The 13,006-nt window shown below is 45.6% G+C and overlaps 1 long non-coding RNA gene across 1 annotated transcript in view; it reads right to left on the bottom strand.

The window, feature by feature from the left end:
• Positions 1-2,002: 2,002 nt before the first annotated feature.
• The window catches only part of LOC138521688 (uncharacterized), a 44,407-nt gene continuing 33,403 nt past the window's right edge, over positions 2,003-13,006 (bottom strand). Inside the window, exons 2-3 of the long non-coding RNA XR_011283096.1 lie at positions 4,367-4,617; positions 2,003-2,221 (exon numbers count right to left, since the gene is read on the bottom strand). This is a non-coding gene — a long non-coding RNA (uncharacterized lncRNA). The remainder of the gene's footprint in view (positions 2,222-4,366; positions 4,618-13,006) is intronic.

The raw sequence follows: 13,006 nt of genomic DNA, 5'->3' as shown, positions 1-13,006 counted from the left end.
TTCTTCCGTTCGACAGGCCGTCCTGAGAAATTGGTTTGCTTAAGATTGTCAAAGCTTCTCCCTTCCGAAATTGTTTGTGAACTGCCAGAAAGTATGGAGGAAAGGGGACAGGATGAAGGAGTAAGAAAAGGTCACTCACTATAGTAACTATTGTACTTCTATTTCAGAGCCCTTTCCTCAAAAGCACTTTTCACCAGCTCCCATAAGATATAGCTAGCCAGCATCAGGGCTGACACATGAAAAGGGTGACTGATCGGCAGGCTTCGACTGGCCTATAGGGTAATGCCCGAACCAAAAACACAAAATGCTAGTGTGGGCCAGTTTTTATGTTCAAAGCGGCCCCTTTTTTGTTCCATGTGGGCCAGTTTGATAAGTTACTTCAGCGTGCAGCTTTGACCAGTGGTACGGAATTAATATTCTTTGAAATGCACAATTTGTATCACATTTGATCAAAAACCTCCCACTTCGGCACTACTCAAATAGTCTGTCACAAAAGGAATGAATTGCCATTTGCAACTATGGGCCACTTTTACATTGGTGCTTTAGACAATTTAATGCCCCAGTCCAACCCTGCTGAAGGGCTTTGCCAGGGGTGGAATCAGAAGGATCTGACCACGCCCGAGCCTACACGTATGATAACATTTTAAGGAGAAGGCATGGTGAGGTGCCAATGGCTCCTTTCCCGTACCTGTGGGAGGGACACCTGTGAGTATGTAGGAAAGGGGACTATTGACTAGGAGTACAGTGATCTCCCAAGGGAGGGGGGGGGGGTTCCACCTTTTCTTTGTCACTCATGCTTATGACGTGCACCATGTGCTTATATTACCGATAACATACCTGCCACCATAAGCAATGACATCCCCAGACCTAGGGTTTTATTACTTAAGCATCTGTCCACATGATTTTCAAAGGTTTTATTCTTTTATTTCCAGACCATCATTTCTGGACCCCTTATCTATTCCTGCATGTTAGAAAGTGTGTCATGTGACCATGCTCTCTATGTTCCCAAGTCAGGTAGGAGGTATTTAGCTAGCCAGTATTTTACCTCACAAATGGGCCTCATTCCGAGGTTGGCAGTAAGGGGTTAACGGCGCCGGTAATGGTGCCGGTGCCGTTAACCCCTTAACGCCGCATTACGAGGTCCTTTAGCGGGTCCCGCTAAGGGTGGCTGGTTTTACCAGGCGCCCTTAGTGGGAGCCACTAAAGGACCAGCATGCTAATAACGGGCCCGTTATTAGCATGTTCCCCATTCCCATTCAGCCCTATGGGGGCTCGAATGGGAATGGGGAGGTACCGGGTCCAGGTTCCTTGAATGAGGAATTACCGGGTCCTCTAAGGTTGAAATGGTCCGGTAATTCCTCATTCGAGGAACCCAGACCCGGTATGCGGTAAGGGGGTTGCCATGGTGCTAATAGCACCATGGCTACCTCCAACCTCGTAATGACCCCCATTGTTTTCACCATAGGGCATGCCAAACCTCCAGTACTAGATGACAAAGTGATCTGAGCTAGACAGCACGGACTGACAAACAACCTGACATGGGAGAACTTGGGATCTTTGCATTGCGGATGAAGTGGCTGCCCAGATTTAGTTGTGCAAAGCATAGTACACCAACAGGGTTCTGAAGCACAATAGAATAAGAAATATTAGCACACAGGTTCCATTATAAAAACAATACTGTGTGCAGAGACTAATAACCGCACAGGCTTTAGCTACTGGACTCCAGGTATTTGAAGCTTGGTAATTGGATGAGAGACAACCCAGGGTGCATAAAGATGTATTGTTTCGTTGAAAGAGTACTCTCATAAATATTCAAGTCACTTAGGCCATATGAAAGTATGGTACATTTCATACCAGTGGTGTTTGTGTATTTATGTGGGGGGTTTGAGAGTGCTTCATGCATACACTGCCTCTAACGAGGAATGAAGGAGCACAATAGGTAAACCTATAAACAGAGCATCAATATTTTCTTAAGGTAGAAATATGAAAGGCAGGCACTGAACACGGTGCAACTAAGATGTGACTTTAATAAGTAATTACTTCTATGGAGTGTACAGTAAAATAAACAGGACATGTTTTCTCTTTAGCATTTACTGCATTTGTCATGTAGCTGGTGGGAAGTGATCCAGGTGTCCGCCTCCAGGCAGCTCCAGTGCTTTCACTATCACATGTTGAAGGCATCTCTAGCTTGTAAACAGGATGCGGTGGGATGGAAACACACCTAAGTGAACAAACAACATACATATTGTTAAGAGTGCAGTGAGATACACCACTGATCAGCCCAGAAGCCACACAGAGCCACAGCCAGTAAAGCAAGAGGCGGATCAGCTGCGAGGAGCATTGCACGAATTGATGGTTTTCTGGATGCACCCTTCCTGTCCTGTGTCCTGTGTCAGTTCCAAGGCATCTAGAGTGTGACGGTGCAATTTCATGCATGCTTACACAGCACTTACTCAGCAAAAACAGGGGGCATTATTTTATTTCACTTCTCCCAATAGAAAGGTTCTCTTAATGAGAGCTGAGAAATTAATCATATACGGATTAAAATCTCCATGTATGAGTGAGTCCCAAAACGATTTACCAAAGAGAAAAATCTAATTTCTTTACTAGCCAAAAACGCGATACAAAGATATATTTAAATTTTGAAATAAAAAGCCAGGAAAATATAGCACTTTATGAGCTTTTGCTTTCTTGTAATTTAAAACAAAAATACAAAATAAGTCAATGCATAGTGTGTTTTGGATAGTGAGGATACAGAGAAATACTGATTGCAGCGATTTGAATGCAAGGCTCCTAGAAACATCTAACGTAGAGACAGTGAAGCGGTTTCTTCAGAGAAGTACTGCATGCTGGAACTTGGTTACAAAGCTCCTTCAGAGTTTGGAAAACCTATTGTAAAGAGTAATAGGCCATGCCGGAAATAATTGTGAGACAGGCTGACTGAAAAAGGCCATATGCGGGAGCTTAACAATCTTCCAAAAGGACATGCAGTCTGAGGTGTGTATGGCAACAGAGTAGACAAGGATTAGACTCACTGGATGAAACTTTTAAAAATCATAAAAGTTTGAACTCTATTGCATTGTCCAAAAGCAACATTTTAAGAAATTAACACAGCCGTATAAGTTTAACTGCACATACATCCACAGAAGCAATTGCTAATCTGAATGGAATGAATCCCACACTCTTTGTTTATTCCTGTTTGGGGGCGGGCACACCCAAAACAACACAAAAGCCCTATAAAAAAGGGGGAGTGTTATAGGGCTATTTAGCCCTATAACACTCCCCCACATCAGTGACTAACCAGATCTTAGGCTCTTCCCTATGGATACCACTCCCAAGTTTCTCCACCAAACCCTTAGAAAGCAGATTGACACACAAGAACTTGGTACTTCTTACCTGCACCCATCAAACCACAGGTTTCACTTCTGCCTCTCCCACTAAATGCTCCCTCCATTTTCTTACAAAGCCTAGTACAACAAAACCCTCAATAGTGGCAGAAGGGTACTATACAACACCATTACATCACATTCTGTGATATAATAACATTCTGTGGAGGGAGTGGGCACTTGCACTTCCCCTTCAGACGCAACATCATCAACTGGTTTAAAGAAAATGCCAATTAATTCTCGGGACCTCCCTGCCCCCGCCGCCAGCTTCAGCCCATGTTCTCTCAAATGTACATAATGTTGATTTCCCCACATCTTACGGCCTATCAGCCATGCCATATCTATGTCTGTATACATATAATGGGCCTCATTACACGGATGGCGGAGAACCATGGCGCTATTAGCGCCATGGTTCATGCCGGTAAAATACCGGCACCGCCTTGGCGGAAAGGGGAATTACCGCCCCATTCCAAGGTTGGCGGGGCGGTAATTCCCCCTTCCACCATTGCCCTTCCCCATTCCCATTTTTGCCCCATAGGGCTCAATGGGAATGGGGAAGGCACTAATTACGGTACCGCAAATTGCGGTACCGTGATTAGCTCCCTGGGTCCCTTTGCGGGTTGGTTTTTAACGCCTGCAAAAAGCAGGCGTTAAATCCCCCAACCCGCAAAGGGACCTCGTAGTAAGGCGGTAAGGATTTACCGGTACCGGTATTTTACCGGTACCGGTAAATCCTTACCGCCATCTGTGTAATGAGGCCCATTGTCTGTATATACATTATATATTATGCCTGTATATATTTTATCTAAATGTCTGTTCCTCTTACCCTATTGTACTTACTGTATAGCACTGTAACCTAAGCTGAAAACGTCCTTGTTTCTCTCTGCGCCCTGATACCCCCGGGTCTGGCGCGCATTATAAATAATAAAACAAACAAACTTATTGATCGCAATTCTTAAAAGCCATGCTGAATGTTTTACCTCCCTTCCGGAGGGCTTCAGATGTCTATCTGGAAGTCTTCTCTCATCCAGTATCAGTGCCAGAGGGCTAATTCGGCCAGGTTTTGCTTTGGTGCTGCATTCTTTTCAGGAGGTCAACAATACCTTGCACATGCCTGGGCCCACTAAGTAGATTCCTGCTTCTCCTTCTGCATTACGATGCCATCTGCAAAAGTCATATGAGCAGATCCGTCACTTGTTGTCCCCATCCATGGAAGTTCTTAAGGTGAGACCTGCGAAGAAACAAACACATGTTCCTCATCGGCCAGCATCTAATGTCATCTCTTGAATTATGATAATAAACAGATGCACCTCTCATTAAAATGACACTGAACTGCTTATATTTCCCTCTTAAAGATAACTGTAAGGGTGTAAGGCCCTCTGCTCATGGAGAAGTTACTCACTTCCAATAATCAATCCCAACAAAGATACGCTAGAGTCCTGGCTCTGTCACCAGCATCCCCAGCTAGAACATGAGAAACCAATAACATATAGTTGGATCTCACAGAAACCTTAGATTATAAAGAGCGACTAAAAAGCTTTCTGGGAGAAGCAGTCCAGGAAATGCATCATACTAAAATGCTACAGAATAATTACAATAGACTTTAAACTTGCAGAAGACCGGAAGGTGAGACGAAACAAAGATCATGGACACATTTTCACCAACTACAGACGAGTGACCACCATTTTGAAATAGAGACTGGCCAACACAGAAATCCAAAGAGGGCAACATCCTACAACAGCGTCGAGACTCATGGGCCTTATTATGGGTGTGCCGGTTCGGGAAAAATGCTGGTAATACCTCATCTTGTATTTTTACCAGACCGGCACACTCCAAGTATGCTGGTAGGGGCAGTGAACTACCGGCAGGCCTGACCTGCCGGGAATTCAGGCCCCTACCGGCAAAGAAATTCCCCAATCACTGGTGCCGGTGATTGCGGCAAACTTGGAATGGGAACTTACCGCCATTGCCGGCACCCGTAATATCCAGTTAACAATGGGATATCGAGCGCCGGCAAGGCGAATTTGCCGATAACCCGCTGGTATTACAGGCGGATTACCGGCAAACTCATAATGACCCTCTTAGAAACACCTTGTCCAATACTGTCCCAAACAGATAGAGTTGTGGGACACTGATTACCCCACTTTCTGCAAGACAAAGTTGACCTCCTGAGTAAAATGATGTGGAACGGGAAATCCAGAAGCTGCAGAGTCTCTGTCAGTCACCAGAAAAGAAGAAATTCATGTTCACTTATGTATCACTCCGTGTACCTTTTTTGGCAATCCGTGCAAAATGGGGAGGATTCCAGGCAGTGCTGGAAGTGGAAGAAATGTACTCAGGGGAACTATCACCTCTTTGGAGGGGTGGGGCTGTTAGTAGGGGGTGGGGGCAAGGGATGTGGCATAGTATCTCTTCATGGAACCCAATCCTGACAGTTTGTATAAAAGCAAAGAGCATTATGGGAACATCATAATGTCCACAATTTTAAATGTTAAACATGGCTTATAGTTATTTCAAAAAAGGTAGCAGGCGCTCCTCTCCAGAACGAACATGGCATGATAACCAGTTCTTAGATGAGAGTTTGCAGCACACGCTTTTTGCTCACTGTACCTTTCACAGATGGGAAATATCCATTTGCATATCAATCTTTGTCCCGCCCACATGGGCAGTCCAGCACCGAAATGCTATGGCAAATCCTCTCTGAATAAGAGTACCAACAGCAACCCCATACACGTGTTTCAGCCTTGTTGGACCTCATCAGTGAGGTGAAGCTGTGCCTCTCTGAGCACAGTGAGCAGGGAGTCCACGTCTGGTTGCCCCCAGGTAACTCAGGGTGACCAACCCCAAGTTCCTTACAAATATTTCAAAAAAAGGTAGCAGGCGCTCCTCTCCAGAAGGAACATGGCATGATAACCAGTTCTGAGATGAGAGTTTGCAGCACACGCTTTTTGCTCACTGTACCTTTCACAGATGGGAAATATCCATTTGCATATCAGTCTTTGTCCCGCCCACATGGGCAGTCCAGCACCGAAATGCTATGGCAAATCCTCTCTGAACAAGAGTACCAACAGCAGCCCCATACACGTGTTTCAGCCTTGTTGGGCCTCATCAGTGAGGTGAAGCTGCGCCTCTATGAGCACAGTGAGCAGGGAGTCCACGTCTGGTACAGTGAGCAAAAAGCGTGTGCTGCAAACTCTCATCTCAGAACTGGTTATCATGCCATGTTCCTTCTGGAGAGGAGCGCCTGCTACCTTTTTTTGAAATATTTGTAAGGAACTTGGGGTTGGCCACCCTGAGTTACCTGGGGCAACCAGACGTGGACTCCCTCCTCACTGTGCTCAGAGAGGCGCAGCTTCACCTCACTGATGAGGCCCAACAAGGCTGAAACACGTGTATGGGGTTGCTGTTGGTACTCTTATTCAGAGAGGATTTGCCATAGCATTTCAGTGCTGGACTGCCCATGTGGGCGGGACAAAGACTGATATGCAAATGGATATTTCCCATCTGTGAAAGGTACAGTGAGCAAAAAGCGTGTGCTGCAAACTCTCATCTCAGAACTGGTTATCATGCCATGTTCCTTCTGGAGAGGAGCGCCTGCTACCTTTTTTTTAAATGGCTTATAGTTATTCAGTAAGAAATTGGGAAATATACATCAGTTTGGACATCTGCAACTCTGTATGTGAAGCTTTGGCAGTTTGTCTGCAGTGCAAGGCAGCTTTTGAAAGCTTGTTGAAGAGCGGGTTAGTTGTGCCTGCAAGTTACTCGGGTGTGCAATAAGTGCTGTGAGACAGGCATGGTATCAAGCGAGACACAGACTCAAAGATGTTCATTTCAAAACCTTTATTTACTAAGGTTCCTGGGTTGGTGTAATGCCTAACTGGCCCTTACACTAAACAGATGGTTCCCTTAACTGATGTTTCGAAGGGCCGTCAAAGTCTGAAAGTCCAAAACAGTAATCTGTCTGTGTCAAACCTATGCTTGCCCTCACTCTTTACAAAAAGGTTTTAGGAAGTCTTTAAAAAGGAAAAATAGTGGTTCAAAGGAAAATAGGAAACCAGGGTTGGTTTCAAGTGGTCTTCTCACCAGGTGTAGTTTGGTCAATGTCACAAAATTGAGTTCAATCCAAAAGGGCTGTTTGTAAGACCTTCTCCACAGGGCCCCTGAAATATTCTCAAATATGTTCAATGTCTTTGGTTCCTTAGGGTTCCCTTCCCCAAGCTTCAATTCCTTCAGTATGAAATGTGTTGGGCCTCTCAGGGTTCCCTTCCCCAAGCTCAGGCTGCTTCAGTTTCTAACACCAAATTCAACATTTCAGGATGTACCTTTTCCTCTATATACAGTTCCTTTCTCAAATAACCTTTTTGTGGGGTAGAATCAGAGACTTTTTGAAAACACCAGGTTCTTCTGCTCCTCCTAAGCGCGACCACTCTAATCTTTGGCCCTTCTCTGTATTTCCTGTACTTGCTTTTCTTCTATCCCTTCATCTTCAGGTGTTTCCTGCACCCCTTTGTTATCCTTCACTTGACTGCGCCCACTGGCACCTTCTTTGGCTTTCTCTTCTATCACCTTGTTGTGCCCCTGGCACCTTCCTTTGATTCAATTTACTTTCGTGCACCCTTACACCTGTCACTCGCACCCTTCTATTCACCTTAATGCCTTTCCTTGAAACAATACTGGCTTCCTTTTGGCTGAGGCAATACTTGTGTTTCAAGTGTTTCTTCTTCTTTATTACATGGGTCCCAGACCTCTATAACTTTCTCATATATGCAGGTCCCAGACCCCTTTGGCTTTTTCATATAACTTGGCTTTTCACTACAAGTCCCATAATGTCCCTCTTCCTATGGACAATAGTGGATTTTAAGGTCACGAAAGGATTTTTTTCTCTCGCTTTCCTGCTTCGTTTCGCTTTACACTCTTTCACTTGCTTTCCATTTCATGCCTCTTTGCAATCTGTCGCTTGCTTTTTATTGCATGCTGCTTTACAGTTTGCGCCTTTCTCCTGCTCCGCTGCAGTCACATGCACACTCCTGAGTTTCTCATTCACTTTCACGAAGCTCACCGGGCAGTGTCGCGTTGACAGGCAGTCCCTTCAGGATCAGGGTCTGACTACTTGCCCCTCAGACACGCTTGGGGCCAGCACAGGTCCCAAGGCAATGAGCATTCATCTGAACGCCGCCAGTATGATGCAGGCAGCCTCACTACAGCTGCTTGGAGACACAGCTCTTTTGCCATGCTGCAGACCCTCACAGACACCGGGCCAGCATATCGGCACACCGTTCTCCTCCAGCCTTCAGATCCTGCCACTCTCTGCTCCTTGGCTTCTCTGGTCCAGACAGCATCCTCAATTCGCTCTCTGCTTTTGACAAAAACTGGACTGAGAAGGGATGCCCTGCTGGGCTCAGCCACACAGCCTCCCTTCTTCTCTCCCAAATGCTGCTCTCTCTGCTTTCTCAGCAGTCTCCCTTTATATACCTGTGTTGTATCAATGTGCTGCAGGTGTGTGGTCAGTGCTGGGTTTGCCCGGCCTCCAATACTCCAATTAGCATGACATGCCTGCCCTTCAATCCTGAGTGAGTTCTTAAAGGTGCAGTGTACATTTTCCTTCCCTGCTCTTTCTTTCTGATAATCTGTAGGGGAGAGTCAAGTAGAGTCAGGTTTGCACAGTTGTAGTCAAGTGCCTGACCTTGCCTGACTACAGCCTAATGGTGGTATGTAGTAGGTCTCTTTTTGTATCTACATGTTTTTCCTATGTGTAATTGTCATTGCTCTCAATCGCCTCTTCCTTGTCCCAGTACATGTTGGAAAGGGGGACGGGGGAACGGGATGAGATTGAAAATACCCCCTAAAGGCTGAGGGAGAGTGTGATGATGTATGATATCGAATGAGTGGTGTTTCTAATTTCTGATTGGGAGTATTGGGGTAGTTGTAATGAATGGGTGTTTGTTCCAGTTTCCCTAGTCTTAGAGCCTTATTAAAAGGAAGATGACTGGGAAGAAGAAAGTTAGGTTACAGAATACCCTCTAGGTTTTGAGGGAAGAGAGAAAAGGTTAGTGTCATGTTTTGAAAAAAGGATGGTTTACCTTTAGATCTGGGTTTCTCTAGCTTCCTTCCGAAGGAAAGTCATGGGGTAATACAGGGTCTGGATGACAATATCCCATGAAAGTAAAGGGATAGTAGGAAGGATTAGAGCAAGGTATGGGTGAGTATCATGTCTTGCCTTCAGGCTCTCTCCCCTCAGTCCCCAAAGACCTCCTGTCCAGGTGATCCTCCCTCGCTTGTCCGCCCCCAGGGTTGGGATCCTCTGGGATTATTTGTAAGAACACCCACAGATTTCTCACAGTGCATAATGCAGCTTCATAGTTGGTTGGTAGCATTTCTGTGCAAAGACTCTGGGACCGTGATGTGCTAGCCCCTAGTTCTGGGGGACGGAGCAGTGCTTTAACAAGACATTTTTTGCCAGAGCGCCGCTCTGTCTTGTTCCGGCCCATTCCCTGTGCTGATTACAGGTATATTTAGGCAGGGGACAGACACACAGTGGGGCAAATAAAATCTGACATACACAATGGCACTACCGGGCTGAAAAGCACAGTCTTTTAGCATGACAATGCCTCTCATACGTGAAGTAGTTATAAAAAGCTTTTAAAACTGAATTCAGCATCCTGCAAAATATATCTCAGGCCTGCGACCTGTGGGCACCAGTGCCAAAATCATAAACATCATCAAAATTCTGTAGCAATAGAGAATGGGTGGCAGTGGCCAAGGACATCTACTTTATGATTAGTCTAACGGCTGCGATACAGGGCTCAAGTGCGCAGATAGAAACCGACTGGCTGCAATTTATGGAGGCGTTTGTCAACACAGAGCACATGTCTGGAGGGTAATCGGAACTCTCCACTCGGCCCGAAACCACTTTTCGCATAGAACCCATTGTACAGGACTCAGGAGAGTAGATTACACATCGGCGGCCATAGGCCCGGCTGGTGCTGCCCAAAGAGGAGAATCTCGAAAAGCGGACACTGAGTCCCGAGAAAAGGGCGTGGGGGGCAGGGAGGTGGTAAGCACCCGAGACTTGTGACTCCTTTATGTTCTGAAGTTGTTACGGGCATGCGCCCAACGTATACTATATGCATAAACTCTTTTGTTGTCTTGAAAAACCAATAAAAATTGAATTTAAAAAAAAATAAATCTGTAGCAATACAGTAAGCTGGGCATTTCTGTGTAATAGTGCAAAAGGTGCAGTAGTCTAAAAATATATTGGCTGATTGTAAAGTCGAAACTTAAATGTCCAGGCTTCGTAAACACAAGTCATACAGACTCCCAACATATTTTTGTGCACCTCCACCCGCCTTTGTAAGACAACATGAGACTTCCTACCACATTTGGAGGTGTGACAAACTTGAGGATATTCTCACTCCTATTCCCCCTTGATCCTCTTCTTAGGTGGCCAGGGAAAGGCCATCCGCTCTTGGATCCTGACCCAGGGGGTGGAGAAGCGATGTGGATCACCTGGTTAGAGAGTCCTTGGGGATTGGGAGTGGGGTGCCCGCAAGCGAGACATGGTTTCCCCTTTCCCTATTGACGACTAACCTACCCCTCCCCTGGCCTTTAAAGGCTACTGTAAAACCTCTTGCCTCATTTCCCCATATTTGACCTCTGAAAGTACTGGGACAAGGAAGCGGCAACTAAGAGTAATGAACACTAGAACTTAATTTCACCACTCTGGTACTGGGACGTTGAAGAGGCCTGTAGAGTATGGGGAAACTCAGGCATGTCCCTTTAACTATGGTCATGCAAGCCCAAATGGGAATCCCCACCTGCAACCGGTTATGTGGTTGCAGCTGTATAAAGGGAGACCAGTGAAACAGCAGAGAGAGCAACAGGGAGGCCTGTGTGGGAGAGACCAGCAGGTGACCCGTATCGCGAGGAGGCAACCGTGGTGAGACCTGAGAAGGAGCCAGGACACCGGCAGATGTCCCAAACAGTCTGTGAAGACCAAGGCAATTCGAGCCATTAGGCTTCCACAGGTCATCTGTTACCCCCAGAAGCAGCTGGGGCTGCAAGCAAGGAAGGAGAGAGAGAGAGAGGACGGTGTCCGTGAAGATGAGCACAGCTGTCTGCGTGGGATCTGAAGTGCCTGGAATGCGAGCAGGGCTCGCTGAGACCAGTCTGCTCACCAAGGAAGCCAAACAGAAGTCGCGTAGCTGCTGAAAAGGGAGGGGGACATCGAGGACCGGTGAGTGTAAAGAAATGTCTCTCCAGACTAGGGGTGCTTCTAAGCACTATGCATGAATACTAAAAAGCTGTGTGACTCCGATTGACTTCTGAATTGAATGAAAACCTGAAATTAAGTTAAAGTATGCATATTGAAACTTAAAAAGAATGAAAACTCGAAGAAGAGTTAAATGATGCACATTCAACACCGAACAGAATAAAACTTGGAATTGAGTGAAATGTTATGGGCAAAGCCAATAGTTGATGGAAGCTAAAAGGGAAGGTCCCCTTTTTTTTTTAAGTAACTACGGAAAATAACGCAAGTGTGAGAGAATGTGACAGAAAGGTGGTTATTACATAAAACCACCTCAAAGGGTATTCTTATGAATGGATACAGTGCCGCAAGGTCAAAGACTGGCAAGAGGGGTGTGACAAATAATGGCAAAGCCAAGAGGCTGAAAAAGAGAAGCCAGGAGAGTGTGAACCTGTATATAAAGGCAAGAGGCCAACAAAGAGAAGCCAAGTGAAAGTGAATTTTAGCACAATAGGATTCTTGGTTGCGCGATCTGAGATGGGTGGACCGTGTGGTCTGACAACTGCGCCTAGACCAGGGAGCCCTGAATTGTGAAAGCCAAAGACGTTGTGAAATATACCAAGGAGCACTGTACATAAGCTTGTGATGCACACCAGAAGGAGGGTCAAGTTGGCCTGGATTTGTGTTGAACTTTGAAAGACAAACTAATATCCATTGTTGGATTAAAGTGTTGGGGAAGCGAACCACGAGATCTGAGGCACTAAAAGCACTGTCTTGAGGACAGAGCCTCAAGACCCTTTTCTTTTTAACTGTGTTGCTTGGAACTTGGGGAAGGGAACCCAGAGGATTGTGCAGAACTGTCTTGCCTTGAAATGGAGAAAGGTAATCTTGAGACTTTTGTGGAACTTTCTTGAACTTGGGGAAGGGAGCTGAAAAGGAGGCTCAGAGCTGAAAGAAATACATATCTTGTGTTGAACAGCATTTATCTGATTATTGACAGCCCTACACATTGTTTAGCTTTAGTTGTGAGAGCAAGGATAGGTTTTGACACAGACTTTTAAGTTGAACTCTTTGACTCAGACTTTCCTTAGTTTCGTTCAGGTAGGGAAATCCCACCTTAGCATAGGGCAAGTTAGGCCTTCTACCACCCTGACCTTCGATTTAATAAACTATTTTGTTTTGAACTTTGAATCTGTTGTCTGTGTCTTGCTTCATGATGCCTTTACAGAGGATCTTTCCCGTTGTAAACACCCCTAGTAGTGAGGTTGAATCATTGTACATAACATTACGAGTTCGGCGGTGTGGGAAAAAGTTGCAGTAATTCCGTTATCACTGCTGTTTTGGGCACTAACATAATTACCACCATTTTTACCAC

This window comes from Ambystoma mexicanum, chromosome 13 (genome assembly GCF_040938575.1).
Source record: "Ambystoma mexicanum isolate Mex_15411 chromosome 13, UKY_AmexF1_1, whole genome shotgun sequence".
In the NCBI taxonomy this organism is placed as follows: Eukaryota; Metazoa; Chordata; class Amphibia; order Caudata; family Ambystomatidae; genus Ambystoma; species Ambystoma mexicanum.
This window is presented reverse-complemented; position numbering and strand designations above follow the sequence as displayed.